Here is a 15,661-nt window from a genome sequence, read left to right as displayed (position 1 = left end):
ATGCTACAGTTCTCTGATTAATTGCATACAGCATCACTGCACTACAAAATATTTCACATGGAATGTATTTTCTGAGCAATAATTATCTATCAGACATACACTATCCAGAATAAAGTTGGGGAGAATTTGCTGGTGGACACAAAAAGATAGGAAAGATTATAGAAAATTGCTGGAAGTTTATACATCACTGTAATAATTGTTGTGTGTGCTTGTGTTTGATGTTATACACTCCTACAGCATAAAGAAAAAACACAGCCTGATTGCCTTTAGATTGTCCTAGAAGAAGCTCTGAAAAGTATGATTGTGTGGTTAAAAAAATGCCGAGATTATGGTTCATGATCTTGTATGCTTGCATGTTTATATATAGGTAATGAATAAATGTCTTGAGCCATCAGGTGAGACTTAGATCATGTGGGTTTAACACTGGGTGTTAGTCACCCTTGTCAGTGCTAAGCTCAGCTCAAGGTCTGAACTATGTCTGTGGGTTTCTTGCTCCACAGCACACAGCTCTTGCAGGGGCAGGAGGACAGACCCAAACACCTCCTGCTGCAACATGAAGGTTTCTCCTGCAACTGTAATGGTTGTGTTTGAAGTTGGCTTAACCACATGCTGACACTGGCAGGCTGTGTTTGACAAAACTACACTTCCACACCCATAATGCTAAAGGAAATTACCTGAGGAAACACTGAAGAAATAAAACCAATCGGTTCCAGCCTTCAGTAAGATCAGAATTGACATCTCATGGCTGAGGGACACCTACAAACGTGCAAGCACATGGCAAACTTGAGCAGCTGGATGGCACAGGAGAAGCAGAATTCCTTCTCTGAACAGCAACAGGGCGGAAGATCAGCTCAGGGTGACACAAAAACCACACCCCACTCAGGATCAACTCAGTGCTGCTCCTGACTCAGGGGATAACGGGGCACCTGGAAAAAAACAGCTCCTATGTCATAAGGAATATCTGGTTTGGGTTGAAAAAGTCTTAAAGAAGCCACAGACAATTTATTGCATTTCCTAGGTGAATTGGATATGACTCTTATTAATTTAATGGGTTTTGGTTTGTTGTTTTGTTTATGGTTTTTTGTTTTTAGTTACAGCTGGGGACATTTGCAAACCAGCTTCAAGTCCTCTAAGTCCTTATGGAAATTTTCACTAAACTGGTACTGCTGCATGCTCATTATTGAAGGAAAACAAAGGAGGGAAGGTAAATGAACATTAGATAGGCTCTCCCAGCAGCTGTCACAGCTCATACTCCCCATTTAAAATTGTCTGAGTATATATTTCTGTGGAGCTGATGTCTTGCTTTATGACCTCTGCCTGCCTGGTCTCACAGAGTTATTATGGATATCTATCACATAAAATTTCTTCATCTACCTTGTAGTGAACAGCACTGAACAAAAATAGCTTTGCCTTGGTAACAATATGAACCAGTTTCTCTTTCTTCACTGTAGACAAGACTGTTACAAACTTTAATTTTTATATTATTAGCATTTTTTTTGGTACCTAAAACACCTTGAGGAAGGAAGGATTTCATGGCTTTCTAAAAGCTGTACTCAGAACAGTTGTCAGAAGTAAAATGATTCATAATCAATGTTGCCAGGAAGACATACTTGAAGCAAAGGAAGTATGTGGGCAGAGGAGTAAAATAAGTCCATTAAAGGAAATAACAGCTGCCTCCATATATAGAAGTTTCTGGTAATAAATACCAATGTATGAAATTTAGATCAATTATAAAAATGACATTTACTACTCTGATGACTGATACGTTATTCTTTTTTCTTCTTATTCTCCTCCCTTCCGTACCATAAGGTACTCAAATAAGACCTAGATAGTGTCATGGAGATATTCCAGCTATTGCTCCTTGGGAAAAACTGGAGGCATCTAGACACAAGGACAAAGCCATTGCACTTCTGAATCTTGTATCCCTTTCATGTCTAATTTAGTGGTGGAATGGAGCCTGCTAAGTAGCAAGGCCCATAAAGGCCATCATTTTTAAGTTCTCGGCATCGAATTACATAAGGAGCATTCAAGTGCCAAGGTTAGGCTGTTCCTTTCAGCTGGGTGACTTTCTGTCTTTTACTGGACCTCCAAGGAACTATCTAACTCTCCTAAATCCATAAAACAGCCCTCATGTAAACCTTCTTTTTTTGTTTAAAAAATTGGTGAAATTTAGATGTATGCTTTATCCAACTAGCTGTTACTCCCTAGTGTTAGAGCACGGTGGTATAATATAGCTCATAATAGCTGGAACTAATTGCTAGTGTCAGGAAGACTGGCAGTGTTTTAGCAAAAGGGAACTGTACTACCAGTTAAATGACTCTTGGGAAAGATCCTTTGGGAGGGAAAAGGAAAGGGAAAGGGAAAGAAAAGAGAAGAGAGAATCAGGAGAACAAGGGAGATTGGCAGAGTGACAAGCACCTCCTTTCAGGATCATTTTCCAACTTTTCCCAAATGCTCCATATGTTTCTCAACTTCAGAAAGCCTTCAAATTGAGAGTCAAATTGTATATATACTAAAAACTATGTTCATTTTCAAGATGCACCAAAAGAAAAAAGAGCCAGACAATTTTAATAGATTAAAACCCTTGGGGAAAATAATTAAATTTCTTATATTTTTACTTTGGGGGTTCTAAACTATTTTCTGCCAAATTAGTACAGGACATCAGCTACCAAATTTATCTGTAAAATAACCCTCAGACCTACAAACCCATGAGGTAAATTCTGCAATAAAGTGATTGTAGGCCTCCACTAGAGTATTGACCTTCAAAGTAGCCACGGTCAGCCAGCTGCACAGACCCCCAGCTCAGACCAGGGTTATGTCCATCCCTCATACTGTGCCGAGTCTGTCAAGGCCTGGGCAGTAACCCCTGGCTCTTGAGAGAACTGTACTGACGAGTTGAAAAAGTACTTTATAATAAAATGTAGCTGGCAAGCTTGGAAAGTATTGCCATTCTCATTTGACAGGTGGAGTAACAGATGTGGAGAGGTTAAGTGGTTTATTGAAGGTCTCAGATAAAGTTGGTGGCAGAGCTGAGAGTGTTTCAAGAAGACTAATTCTTATGACCTTGATCTAAGTCACACTCTTTGGAAGGCATCTCGTTATTCACAACTCATTTTTTGTATAATAGAGATACTTAATTACAGGAAAGAACAACTATAAGAACTTGCAAATTATGAGAACAAGGGTAAAATCATTAATAAAACATTTCGTGCTGAGAGACACCACTATGTTAAGTATACTGGGAGCATGAACACTACTAGTTCTGTCTTCTGCAAACAGAATTTGTTAAATTAAAAACTAGCACAAGTGATCTTTTTCTCCATTTCCAGATATGGGCTTTGTTTCCCCAGGGCTGTCCTCCATGTATTCATGTTTTAAATCATATAAACTATGACTTCCTGAAAATAAAAATAGCTTTGTTAAACTTAGACTTTTAATAATGTACGTCAGATTACATGAGGCAGGAAAAGTATTTCTTTGCATAATAAAAGCTTCTGGCTAGTAACAAGACATTTTACGACTTAAAATGTTTGCAACATCCTGAGCCTCCTCTCACGTTCACCAGTTCAACTCTGAATGGAGTGAATGCTTCTCGCCACAATTAATTTTCTCCTCATACTGATGTTTAAAACAACAATAAAACCCTAAACTCTAAATCTGCATTGTTCTGTCAGACAGAGAAGTGAAACAACATAGAGCAGTATCAGCACTTTGTATTTTCTTCTCCATGCACAGCAGGACATCAATCTGCATTCAAATTTGGGAACAGTCTTACTGAAGGCAATCTCAGTATTCCCATACTAGGGGATAAAGAAGCAAAAGATGTCTTTTTAGCTTGTAAGGCAGATTGTCATTCTGGAGTTACCCACTCTAACAGGAAATCTGTTAGGCGAAATTGAAGCTTCTGGAGGTGGACTACCAGGTCATGTAGGTAGCTTGCTGGGCTACCTGCACTCCCTTCAGCACAGGCATGTGGTGAGTGCAAGCAATGCAGATATAGAGCACGATGACAGGCAGTGTCAGACACGAGTGACTTAGCACTTTGAGAATTGTTAAATGAGACAGCTTGTCTGTATCAGTTTGACATGGATGTGTGAAGGGCCAAGGCCTTAGCAATGTATTATGAGTTATTGCAATTATATTTTCAGGGAAAAAAAAAACTAAAAGGGAAAGCTAAATTCTAGAAATATCTCCTGAGACCCAAACATATGGAACATCCCATCTGAGTTTGTTTGCAGGCCTGAATCACAGAGGACTGTTTGCATTGCATTTTGTCTGTTCACCATGATATGTGTTTCTAGCAATTTAGGGATTTTTTTTTAATTTTTTTTTTTTTTTTTAATTCTTATTCTCTGGTTAACAGATATGGGGACCCTTTGCATCGTCAAAGAATGGATGCTCATTCAGTCTAACCCTGTCAAAATCCCTAAAACGAGATTATTCCCTTGCTGAAGAGGATACTGAGGAAAGGGCCTTTCTTCCACGGTTACTTTCATTCCTCTCCTCCAGTAGCTCTCTTTCTTTTATTTCTGCGTTGCTACAAGAGGTTTATAACTGTTGGCAATTGCAAACCCACTTCACCAAAGACAGCAGAGTGAAGTGACAACTGGGAAAGATGTGTAGGAGAAGCAGCAGCTAAGAACACTGCTTTCTATAGCACCCTGCTGCGAGCCTGAGGAGATATTATAGAGCTATTCATAACATTTTCTGCAGTAATTATTTTATCTAAGATAATAGAAGCACAAAATGAGAAAAAGCCAGTTTACAGAATTAGCAGCCTTGCAGTATTGGCATATTGTGACTATATAAAGACAGCAATCAGTAAAGTTCCTTCAGTTGTTTCTTTCCAGATAGCAGCATTGGCAATGGCTCAAAAAGACAACATGAATTGCAGCAGAACCACTGATACAAAACGGAATAAACAAGAACAATGGGGATGTTTTTAATCAACCACTTGCTCTGTTACAGGCAGCTTTAAAAGGTTATTTTTACGATTACTTTGTATCTATACAACATTGTTACTTGCAAATGTGCTCCTGCTAGTACATACCACTGACTCAGTTTGAAAGGCACTTCTCTGTTTTTTTTTATATCCTCACAGGAGTATGGAGTTGTTGAAACCTCATGGAAATGGTTCTTTTTCTCTGTCAATCATGCATGCATGCACATGTATTTGATTTAAATACTTATTCTCTGTAGAGAATATAAATACAACAGTCAAACAGTCCTTGTACAGCCAGAGTCTGAGAGACTAGCATTTCTGAGCAATACTGAAGTGAAATATTCTATGCATAGCTGTTTACTTTACATCTTCTATTGTACATCAGTAAATTCAGGTGTAGGGTTCTAATTCTAAGTTTTTAGGGCACTCTAAATATTTATATCTTGAGATTCCTATGTCATAATAGGTTTATCTGAAACTTAAGCAAGTATATATGAGTTTTTTGGGGTTTTTTTTTGTACTGACAAATGAGGATCCAACACTAGTTGTCTTTTTAAAACATTTTCTGAAACTTAGTATGTCCTGTTCCTGGGTAATAAATTTGCATGTTTGATGCAGAGGTAGTTTTAGGAAGGGAGGGAAGAATTTTATAGCTTCAAGAGGATGCTTTGGGATTGTATGTGTGTGTATGTGTGTTTGTATTCTTTTTAAGTCTCATTTGAGAGAAGTGGTAGTTGGAAATTTGTGAAGGAAGACTAGAGCATATTTAGTTATGCTGTTCCTGTACCAGATTGTCTGGGCATAATAGAATACAACCCCATGTCCCTGATTTGATACTTTAAAGTCCCCCACTTCCTTTTTAACCAAGGTAGACAACTATTCTGCTATTAAAGTTCCTTTAAAACTATCAAAGCTTACTTACTGAAGTAAATGGGAATTGTTAAATTGATTTCACTGTGAACAGAAATAGGCCTTTAGGATATATCCTTACATTACTATTTATTTCCTTTAATTTCATCACATTATGTCATCATAGGTACATCTGTACTCTTGAGGAAGTGGCATGGGAGATAAAGAATTTAATTTCCCAGGAACACTCACATTATTTTCCAAATCTAGAATGAGTAAGGGAAAAAAAACTTGGAGGAGCCTTCCAAATCTGTCCTTTAACCTAAATTAGTCAGTACATTGTTTTTGTTTAAACACCCATTAACATATGCCTAGATATTAAACTTGATTTGACTCTGCAAATATCTTATAAACTATCTTGCAATATCAATCTGTAAACTTTTCCTAGAGGATAGAATTTTTTTTGTCAAAAAATCACAACCTTTTCTGACTGGTGTGAATCTGCTGGTGTAACATTACACAGTAAGCTCTGGCAACTATGTGGAACAGGTTTGAGCAGCACTGGTTGCCAGCAACATGTCTTTGCTGTTGTTCCCACTTGTTTTCTGCATTACTGAAGTTGCTCTAGCACTGGCAGTATTCAGGTTAAAAAATATCTTTAAACAAAGGCTTAGTGCCTGAGAGGATTTAAACTGTTTTTAAACATGATCCCACTTTGCATGGGTAAATTGGGATATTTTCCAGCAAGACTGTGGTTTAAACAGAGATCTGGCTATCAGCACTTGAAGTGCCACGGGGACAAGGGCCTCGAAATCAAACCATAGTAGATGCTGACAAAACTGTGAACACTGGGGGTGGGAATTATGAAGCAGAACATCATTCCCAGTCTCTCAAGTCCCTTGCTTTTGGTGTCCTACACATCCTCTTCAATAAAGCCCATAGCAGCCTGTGTGATATTCTTTGATGTTTTGAATTCCTTTTGGACAGGGCAATGCAGTGTGTTAACAACCAGGACGTTGCAGCTGGTTCTGGTTTTGTCTGACAGGTAGGCCGCAATACCCTTGGTGAATCAAGTGGTTTCCAAGCATGTATTTGGACCAGCAAGGCTAGAGGTACAGAAACCAAAAGGGAAGGAATCAGGTGGCAGAGACAAATCACCATAATATACACTGACTTTCCAAAATTACACATCCTTATATCCTCCAGGGCACAGTCCTATTTAGATATCATTGCCATGTACAGCTCAGCTGTGGGCTGTTTGAGGAAAAGACCTTTTTGTTTCAGTCAGGTATTCAGCACAGAAATCCTTGGGATGTTTTCCTAAATATATAAATGAGTGGGATATTTTATATTGCTGTTCCCTGCTGCTGTCCTCCACATTTCCATTATAACTCTTCTTATTTAACTTTATTTCTGTTTGGTTTTGTTTTCTTATGTGCAAGGTAATCAGTCTCTTTGTCAGGGATTTTTAAACTAGAACACAATTCATCAAGAACTTGCTCGGACTGTTTTTGGGAGGTTAAAAAAAGTGTCATTTGTACTATTTAGCAAAGGATAGCCTGTTAAACTGCTGAACCTAGTCTGGTAGAATATCTAACTGGTATTCATACACGAGTGTGCAATGTTTACAGAATGAACCATACAGGACTGAATACCTGAAATCTACTCAGACACAATGAAAATTCTATTGCTTTTTAAGATGAGATGCCCCTGAACTTGATGTAACTTTCAATGGGAGTTCAATATCTCGAGCACCACCCAGATGTAATTTGGAACCTGAATTACATTTACTATCCATTTAAAGCATAGATTGTTTTTAAGTTTGTTCACCCAGTCTTATCATGCAGTGCCTGTTTTTCCTTTGCAGTTGCTCAGAGTCCACCAAGCTGTACTCAAATTGCTTATTAGCAGGAGCTGAATGATTCTAGTTAAAGGGGGAAAATCAGATGTGCATTCCTTCACTGTTTTTTTCACAGAAACTTAATTATATGAGTTAGTGTGGTTGTTTCATTACTTTCACTTCAAATATTTTCTTTAAACAGTTCCAGAACAAGATGGAGGCAAGACTTCTGTGAGACAAGTTGTGAAGTCTGAATGTTCCAAGATTTCTCTAAGTGAATGGAAGGGAAGATCTTTCTCAGCACTGCTATCACCTCCTGCTGTGCTACTGTTGATGTCCCACAAACAAAGGAGGTTCCAGGAATACTTGCAACACAAAGAGAGCAAGAAATGTCAGTTGAAACAACTTTTGTGCCATTTAAAGTGTTTGTTATCATAATGAAACATATTTAAAATCTTGTCTCACTGAATGAACATCTGATACAAATACCACTGCAGTAGGAAGGAAGCTTTGGTCATTTCACTCTCATTACACCAGTACCAATCTACTGCACCGCACCTGCTGTTGGCTGCTGGGTAGAACCCTGAAAGCACAGCAGCAAACTGCTTCCACTGAGTGCTCATACTTCTGAAACCATTTCTTCTGACACTTCTCAGGAAGGCATAATTGATTATCTTTTAGTTTGCAATTAATTCAAACAGCTGAACTTTTTTTCCAGCACCACTTCCAAGGCATTAAATCCCCTTAGTATAAAAATATGTTTGTATTTTCTTTTGATTTTCAAAACAGTAAGATTGTACTTAATTCGGGTTAAATACCATGATGCTCTGATATGCTAGACAGAAATGTTGCCACTGAGAGTTCAGCAGTTACATCTGAGGAAAGCTTCCCACATTTTGCATGGTTTCCTGACAAAAGGAAATAAATTAACTATACAGTATAAGGGAAGAAAAACATGGATTGAATGATCCCTTCTCAACTTTGTGCCATAGTGGAGAAAAGGCAGTCACTCAACACACAGAAGAAATAGACTATTTGGATTACAGTGTGATTAGATGGAAGATTTTATTGCCACTGTATATTCCTAAAGGCAAAAAGCTGGAAAAATGTATTCTGGCTGCCTATGGCAGGTGAGATTTTCATCATATCAGTTGGGTAATCGGGTAGACCCATTTTCTAGGTCAATTCTCCCAAATGCATAAATGTGAAAATAAGAGATTTCTCTACAGGTGTCTTTCTCAGTTTTGTGCTAGAGTGGGGGGTTTTTTTGTTTGTTTTTTTTTTGTTTGTTTTTTGGGGTTTTTTTGTGTCAGCATAAGTCAAACTCTTCCTACCTCAGTTCAAATTGTACATGCTGTACCTATCTATGCATTTATCATAAAAAGGTAAAATCACAGATTTGTAGATGCTACAAGTTTGAGCAAACAAGGTAGCCTCAAAGATAAGAGAAATACTGTCCAGGAGATGGAAACCAACAGAATTTTTTTTCCCTTTATTAGACTGTGGAGAAATTACACAGCAGGGACTTCCCAAAAGTCTCTTCTGCAAGAAGTATTTTTGTCATTTGACTTTTTACCACACACTGGGGACTCAATCGCAGGACAGAAAGTCTATCTAAAGAAAACAGAATATATGGATTACAGAATTAATGGAACTCCATGCTGTTCTCCTATTGATAGTCCATTTTAGTCATATTTCAACCTATATGCATACTTTTTTCTTCTTTTGTAGTTTTGGCTGAGACTGAGATATCTCTTCCCTTTGCAAATCTGAGACTAGCATTCAGATTAACTATCATACATTTCAACTTCAGGAAAATGTTCTACACCACTGTCAATGTTGTTTGCTGTCAGTGGGCTTGTTTGGCCCAGGGGTGAAAAGGCAGGTGTTTGGGCACAAGCCTGTGCAGACACCCATGCCCTGTTGTGGCAAATTCTGTCTGTCTGGCAGTGCAGCTGGACGTGCAAAACTTCACCTTCCCCCAAGAATGAATCAGTGAGCCTGATGGCAAGATGATAAAAAAAACCTCTGTAACCTCACACACACATTTTCTGGGGCGTGAATAGCAACTGAATTTAATTTTTGAGGTGACTTCTTATATATTCTGGCTTGACCTGAGAGTTTTCTGAAAGACTTCCAACTATGCTAGCAATTAGTGGGATTCTCGTTATAGGAAAAAGTCAGTATGGTTTTCCAAGCACATCAGCTAGGTCTGTTGTGAGCCCTACCTCTTTTGACCAGTACTGTGGACATGAAATAAACACCTGTACTCATCACTGTCTGACATCCCAGCTGCAAGTTCAAAGCATATGCTTCAGGCTTCCAGTCACTGTTCAGATGCTGAGGGCAGTTGTTTTCTTCTCATGAATATGAATATCCTGCTCAAAATAAATGTTGGCGATCTGTGGTGGCCTAGGACTGAAAACAATTCCGAATTAATCTAGCAGGGTGCCAAGAGATCAAAAATACCAACAGTGTATGAGCTGTGACTTACTGTCAGTTATATAAACCAGGAAGGCATCTTAATGGAGTGATTGATGGCACAGCAAATACTACTGCAAGAGGCTTTTAGAGTGAACCCGTCATTTTAGATTACCTTTCCATTAGCTGAGTAAGATTCTATTCACTTCCCTAACATTAAATAATTAAATTTAACTAGCTACAATAAACAGTGTAGGAGAAGAAAAACAAAATCAGAGGAAAACATACACTGTATTTTATAAGGTGGAACTGAACATTAAAGTCCCTGGTATAAAGAAAAAGTACCCAAACACACACAGCCCTCTGTTAAGACCTGAAACTTTTCACAAGGTGAAAAAACTGGTCTCACTGAAGACAGTGGTATGTCTTCCACTAAGTCATTCAAGTTTTAAGGTGAGGATCAGACTGAGGAACATTCCTGTGTTTAAGAACCAGGGAGCATTTAATGGATATGACAGAATTCACCTCACAATCACAAAATACCCCTGACACTGGAAACACCATCCTATTTTATTTTTTAGAAGTCAGAAATAGAATTAATCTGAATGTACAGGGAATGTTGGTTTTCCTTTGATGTTCCCTTAGTTTAGGTGATGAGGCAAAATGGGTTTAAATAGCTTTAAGCAAGGAAAAGCAATGGAGGTTTATATGGTTATTAGATGAAGGCTTACCATCTTGTCATTAATCCTCAGTTACACTGAGTTGGTTTATTGCAGGGACAGGTAGCATAATAGCAGTTAGAACATGAGAACACCTGGTTTGCAGTTCAGAACAGGTTTGAAGCAGTTGCACTAAAAAAACAAATTAGTATAAACCTTTAGTGGAAATGGCAATTAAAAAAAATGTAGCAGGAAAATTAACTCAAAAAAACCTCAAAGAACTAAATCCTTGTCAACTCTCAAAAAGTGCTGGCTGGATGCTAAAAAGGTCAGAGGAGTTTTTCCCAGACAAATAAAAGTTTCCTTGGAAAATACTTGAACGTAGCTAGTAGTGCTAATGAGATAAGTCTGTAAAACTGTGCCATTAGCAAGGCACTTGCAATATTAACAGCAACGGCAAAAAAAATTAGATGTCACAAAGGATTCCAGAGTGTTTCCTCTCATTCCCAGACCATCCTACCTGTTTTCATAGTAGCACATCGCAAAGCTTGTAAAATAAGCCTGCTTTTTATGGTGCCTAATGGAATGCCCCCAGTCTCTGGTTAACCCAGCAAAACTATATTTTCATAAACAGGAAACCAGAGTTAATCCCTAGAGCTTCAGAAATAATAATGATTTTTGAAAGTGTGGAGTTATTTATAATTTGTATCACAATAGCAAGTAGAGAAGCCAAACAAATTGCAAGTTGCTTAATACTGGGCAATGTGCAAACATAGCACAAACAGCACAGAAATATGCAATCTAAACAGACCAGACAGCCAGAGAGTGAGAGAGGAAACAAAGATGCATGCTAAATAATTACAAATTTCCCAAGTCAGAATAAAAACCAAATGAAGTTACAGAAAATACATTACAAACTTAATTACCATCAGAGTTCTTGCAAGTGTAAAAAATGCTATTGTTCGTGGAGTTTCATTTCTGTCAGAAAAAAAGGACAATGAATGAAGCTATGCAAATATTTCATTGCAGGCTCACAATGAAGCAACTATATCACTGCAGCTACTACAGAAACTACCAAAGTTCCTTTCTGATAGAAACAGTACTGTTATCTGAGAAAATTCCATTGTATTTCCATTTGGTGAGTTTCTTTGGCTTAAGGATCTTCACTTTATTATGCAGCAAAGCTCTGAGCCACTTTGCCAAGTTCATGTCTTTACACGTTGAGTGAGAAGTTACTGAGTCAAGAGGACACACATTCTTTTCCATTCTCCCCACAACTTTTTTAGTGAGTGGTAAATCTGCTTCACACTACTTGGTGAAAGACCACCTCAGCTTATGTTTGAGGTCTCTGGATCTAATTCAGAAAAAGACGTATACTACCGATAAAGCCTTCAGGGAGCACACATGGTGCACATGTAGTTATCAAGCCACATACAGGGACTTGGATGCAAAACACATACAGATTAAGAGAGTTTGTTGGGACTTCCAGACAAAACTTCTGCCTCTTCTGGGAGAAAAAGCACAAGTTTTTTCCTTACACTGGCTTGTTCACAGAGAAAAACCAGTTAGAGGAAACAGTGGAAAGTGAATGTCCTCAGCAGCTTCCTCTTTTACCCTAAAAGAAGACAAGCAAGAAATTAGCCTTTCTGCTCCACCCCCACTCACTGGGCTGAGCTCCCCTTAAAACTGGCAGCTCTGATTGGAGTCTCCTTCTGCACTGGCCACCAAAAGACCCTTGCAACCAACTGAGCAATCAGAGCATAACACTGTATATATGTTATATATATATACACACTGCATAATGTTAGCTGAGCCACATTAGCAGACTGTATTTTTGGTTTCTTGTCTCTGGCAGCTGCAAAACAATTTCAGTTTGCCTAGGCTGGCATCATGAATCACAGAATCACCAATCATTTAGTTTGGAAAAGGCCTCCAATATCATGGAGTCCAACCTTTGACTGATCACCACCTTGTCAACTAGACCATGGCACTGAGCACCACTCCCAGTGGTTTCCTGAACCTCTCCAGGGATGGTACTCCCTGAGCAGTACATTCCCATGTTTAACAATCCTTTCCATGAAAAAAATTCCTTATGAAGGCATGAGGCTAGACAATTGCCACAGATGAGAAATGCAGGTGTGGTCAGCTAATCCATCTCAGTGAGTAGCTGAGCCGCTTTTGACCACTTTTAATTGCTGGCACATAGTTTCACTGACATGTATATGACACCAGAAATGGAGTTATACCCATACACTACTATTTAGTCACAATTGGCATGTGCATTTTATTGCTCATGCTTTGAAAAAGCAGACAATACATTTTAAAATTTGGAATTACAAGCTAATTTTTCCCTTTTAAAATCAATTGCTTCATTTTTAACAGACACCATCAATCCCAGTATTGACAGATTTTTCTATCTGTTTTGTTTGGTATGTTAACTAGCAAACATTCTGGATCACAGAGTGGAAAGAACATCATTTACATAAAAGATACACTTGTTTGGTTATTTATTGAAAGGTTCAATAAATATTGAGTTATTTCTGCCTGACCATTTCTTGCAGGCTTTGTCATGAGGCCCTGATGACAGCAGGAGAGGAAGAGGTTTCTCAAAGATAAAGTTTTGCCTATCTTTGGATATGGGAGAAGTAATTAGTAAAAGTAGTCAGTAATACAGGCAAGACTGTTACTGAAGAAAGAAATCAGGAGAACTGTCAGTATTTACTCAAAAGGACATGAGAGAGATACTTGCAAAGTAGTAAAGGCACTATGACTGCAGTTTTGAGGAAGTAACTAAATAAAATAGAATAAAAACTGTTGGTCAGAGCATGTTTGTCCAACACAGTTCAATCTTCTCAAGGCTTGAGTTCACTTGCAAGCATGGCTGGCTCTACACACAGTTCCCTCTCACACACAACATGATTAGTACTTTATCAGTAAAAACGGCAGCTGAATATGTACCACTGCTGCCAGAAGAAGCCTGGTACATGACTGTCCTCTGACGAGCATTTGGCATATGCTTTCAAAATGCAGATGAATCTTCTGACTCTGCTGGTTTGAAGGGCTTGGCTTCTTACAAGTTTATGCTGCTGGCTACACAATGTCACTTTGGGCACACCAGTCACTGTTGAGACACGTGACAGCGGAGAGGCATGAAACTCTGAAGTGGCACCAGAAACATCTAACACAGACGACTGTGGATGCTCTTGACATATCTTTGTTCCTTGAGAGGAATTGCTGTGGGGAACAGTTGAAACTGTGTGTTATCACAGTGCTTGATGAAAATGTCACAACTTTTTGGAATATAATTTAGAACGTCCACTAATGTGCACAGTCCTTCAGGATATCATTACAGTGCTAGAAGATTTAGCCAAAGATTTTTATGATGTTTCTGCAATTCACCTGCTCCTACATGAAATGAAACTGGAAGTTCTTACATCACATACCTTAAATGAGCAGTATTGAAACAACACACTGCATGGTGTTCCCCTTATTGGTTCATATGCTTATGAAACCAGATATTTCTGCTTACTCTCAACATTTCCAAGTAAGTAAACATTATTTTCTGTGCAAATTCAACAAAATTTCTTTTAGCATGTCTTTTTCAACATTGCTTTGCTACTTCTCACAACACTTTTTCATGAACAGTCCTGAGAAACAGAGCTGAGAAAGAAAATGAATTTGTGGTTTTAAACTAACTGGATCTGCACCAAAATTCTGGATTAAGTTTCTGGTTTTACCACATACATATATATATACTACCTGAGGCAAGGTATACTGTCTCTTTATGCTTAAATTTCTCACCTTGAAAGCAGGGATAATAAAAGTTTCTCTAGGTAACAGGATTCTTGTGAAGTAAAATCCATGAAGAATAATGATAATCTTCAGCAGAATGGAAATAACAATAGCAGTTGTTCTTTGCAGGTATAAGACAAGGCCAAGTGCTGTGTTCTGCACCTGGGTCTCAGCAAACCCATCAGCCCTACAGGCTGGGGGAGAGAGGTGCTCAGCAAAAAGGGACTTGGGGGTGCTCACTGAGGGCCAGTTCAGAGTGAGCCAGCATGCGCCCAGGTGGCCAAGAAGGCCAATGGCCATCTTGGCCTGAATCAAGAACAGTGTGGCCAGCAGGACAAGGGAGGTGATCATCCTTCTGTACATGGAGCTGCTGAGGCTGCACCACGAGTCTGGTTCTGGGCCACTCACTTTAAAAAGGACATTGTGGTGCTGGAGGAAAGGGGAACAAGGCTCATGAAAGGACTAGGAAACAAGTCTTATGAGGAGCCCTACCTTGCTGAGGTAGCTGGGTTTGTTTAGTCACAGGAAGAGAAGGCTGAAGGGAGCATTCTCATCATTCTCTACAACTCCCTCCCTGAAAGGAAGCTGAAGTGAGGTGGGGGTCAGTCTCTTCTACTGTGCCTGCAGTGATAGGACCAGAGGAAATGGCCTTCAGCTGAGACATGAGAATCAGATTAGATATTAGAAATATTTTTTTCACTGTTAGGGCACGTCAGGCATTGGAACAGGTTGCCCAGGTAGGTGGTGGAGTCACCATCCCTGGAGGTCCTTAGGAGGCATCTGGATCTGGTGCTAGATGATGTGGGTAGAGCGGCTTAGGGGTAACAGTGGCAGTGCTGCATTGATGGTTGGACTTGACAATCTTAGAGGTCTCTTCCTACCTTGATGATTCTAGGTTTCTAATTAAGGGTGTTCATCATCTAAACACATAGAGCAGGGCACTGAGCTGAAACTGGTTGTCAATGTCTGGCTCTTGAAAGGAAGATCAGTGTCAGGGCATGCCTGATAGAGGCACTTCTCACACTATGTTCTTCTGAAGGCAAATTAGACATAGGAATATTGGTGGGCAAAGCCTCTTAGAAAAATATCCAAAATTGTAAAAATATAGTCTGGAGAAATAAAAAAAATAAACCATAAAAATGTTGGCAATCAAAAAAA

General features: G+C 38.9%; 1 long non-coding RNA gene across 1 annotated transcript; it reads right to left on the bottom strand.

The window, feature by feature from the left end:
• Positions 1-11,537: 11,537 nt before the first annotated feature.
• LOC117243711 lies at positions 11,538-15,655 on the bottom strand. The gene is made up of 2 exons (XR_004495539.1): positions 14,513-15,655; positions 11,538-13,945 (listed from the first exon to the last, which is right to left on the bottom strand). It is a non-coding gene; the product is annotated as an uncharacterized LOC117243711 (long non-coding RNA).
• Between the last annotated feature and the right edge of the window lie 6 nt (positions 15,656-15,661).

The sequence above is a fragment of the Parus major genome, chromosome Z (genome assembly GCF_001522545.3).
Source record: "Parus major isolate Abel chromosome Z, Parus_major1.1, whole genome shotgun sequence".
NCBI classification, from domain to species: Eukaryota; Metazoa; Chordata; class Aves; order Passeriformes; family Paridae; genus Parus; species Parus major.
Note: the sequence above shows the minus strand (reverse complement) of the source record. Positions and strands in the feature narration are given on the sequence as shown.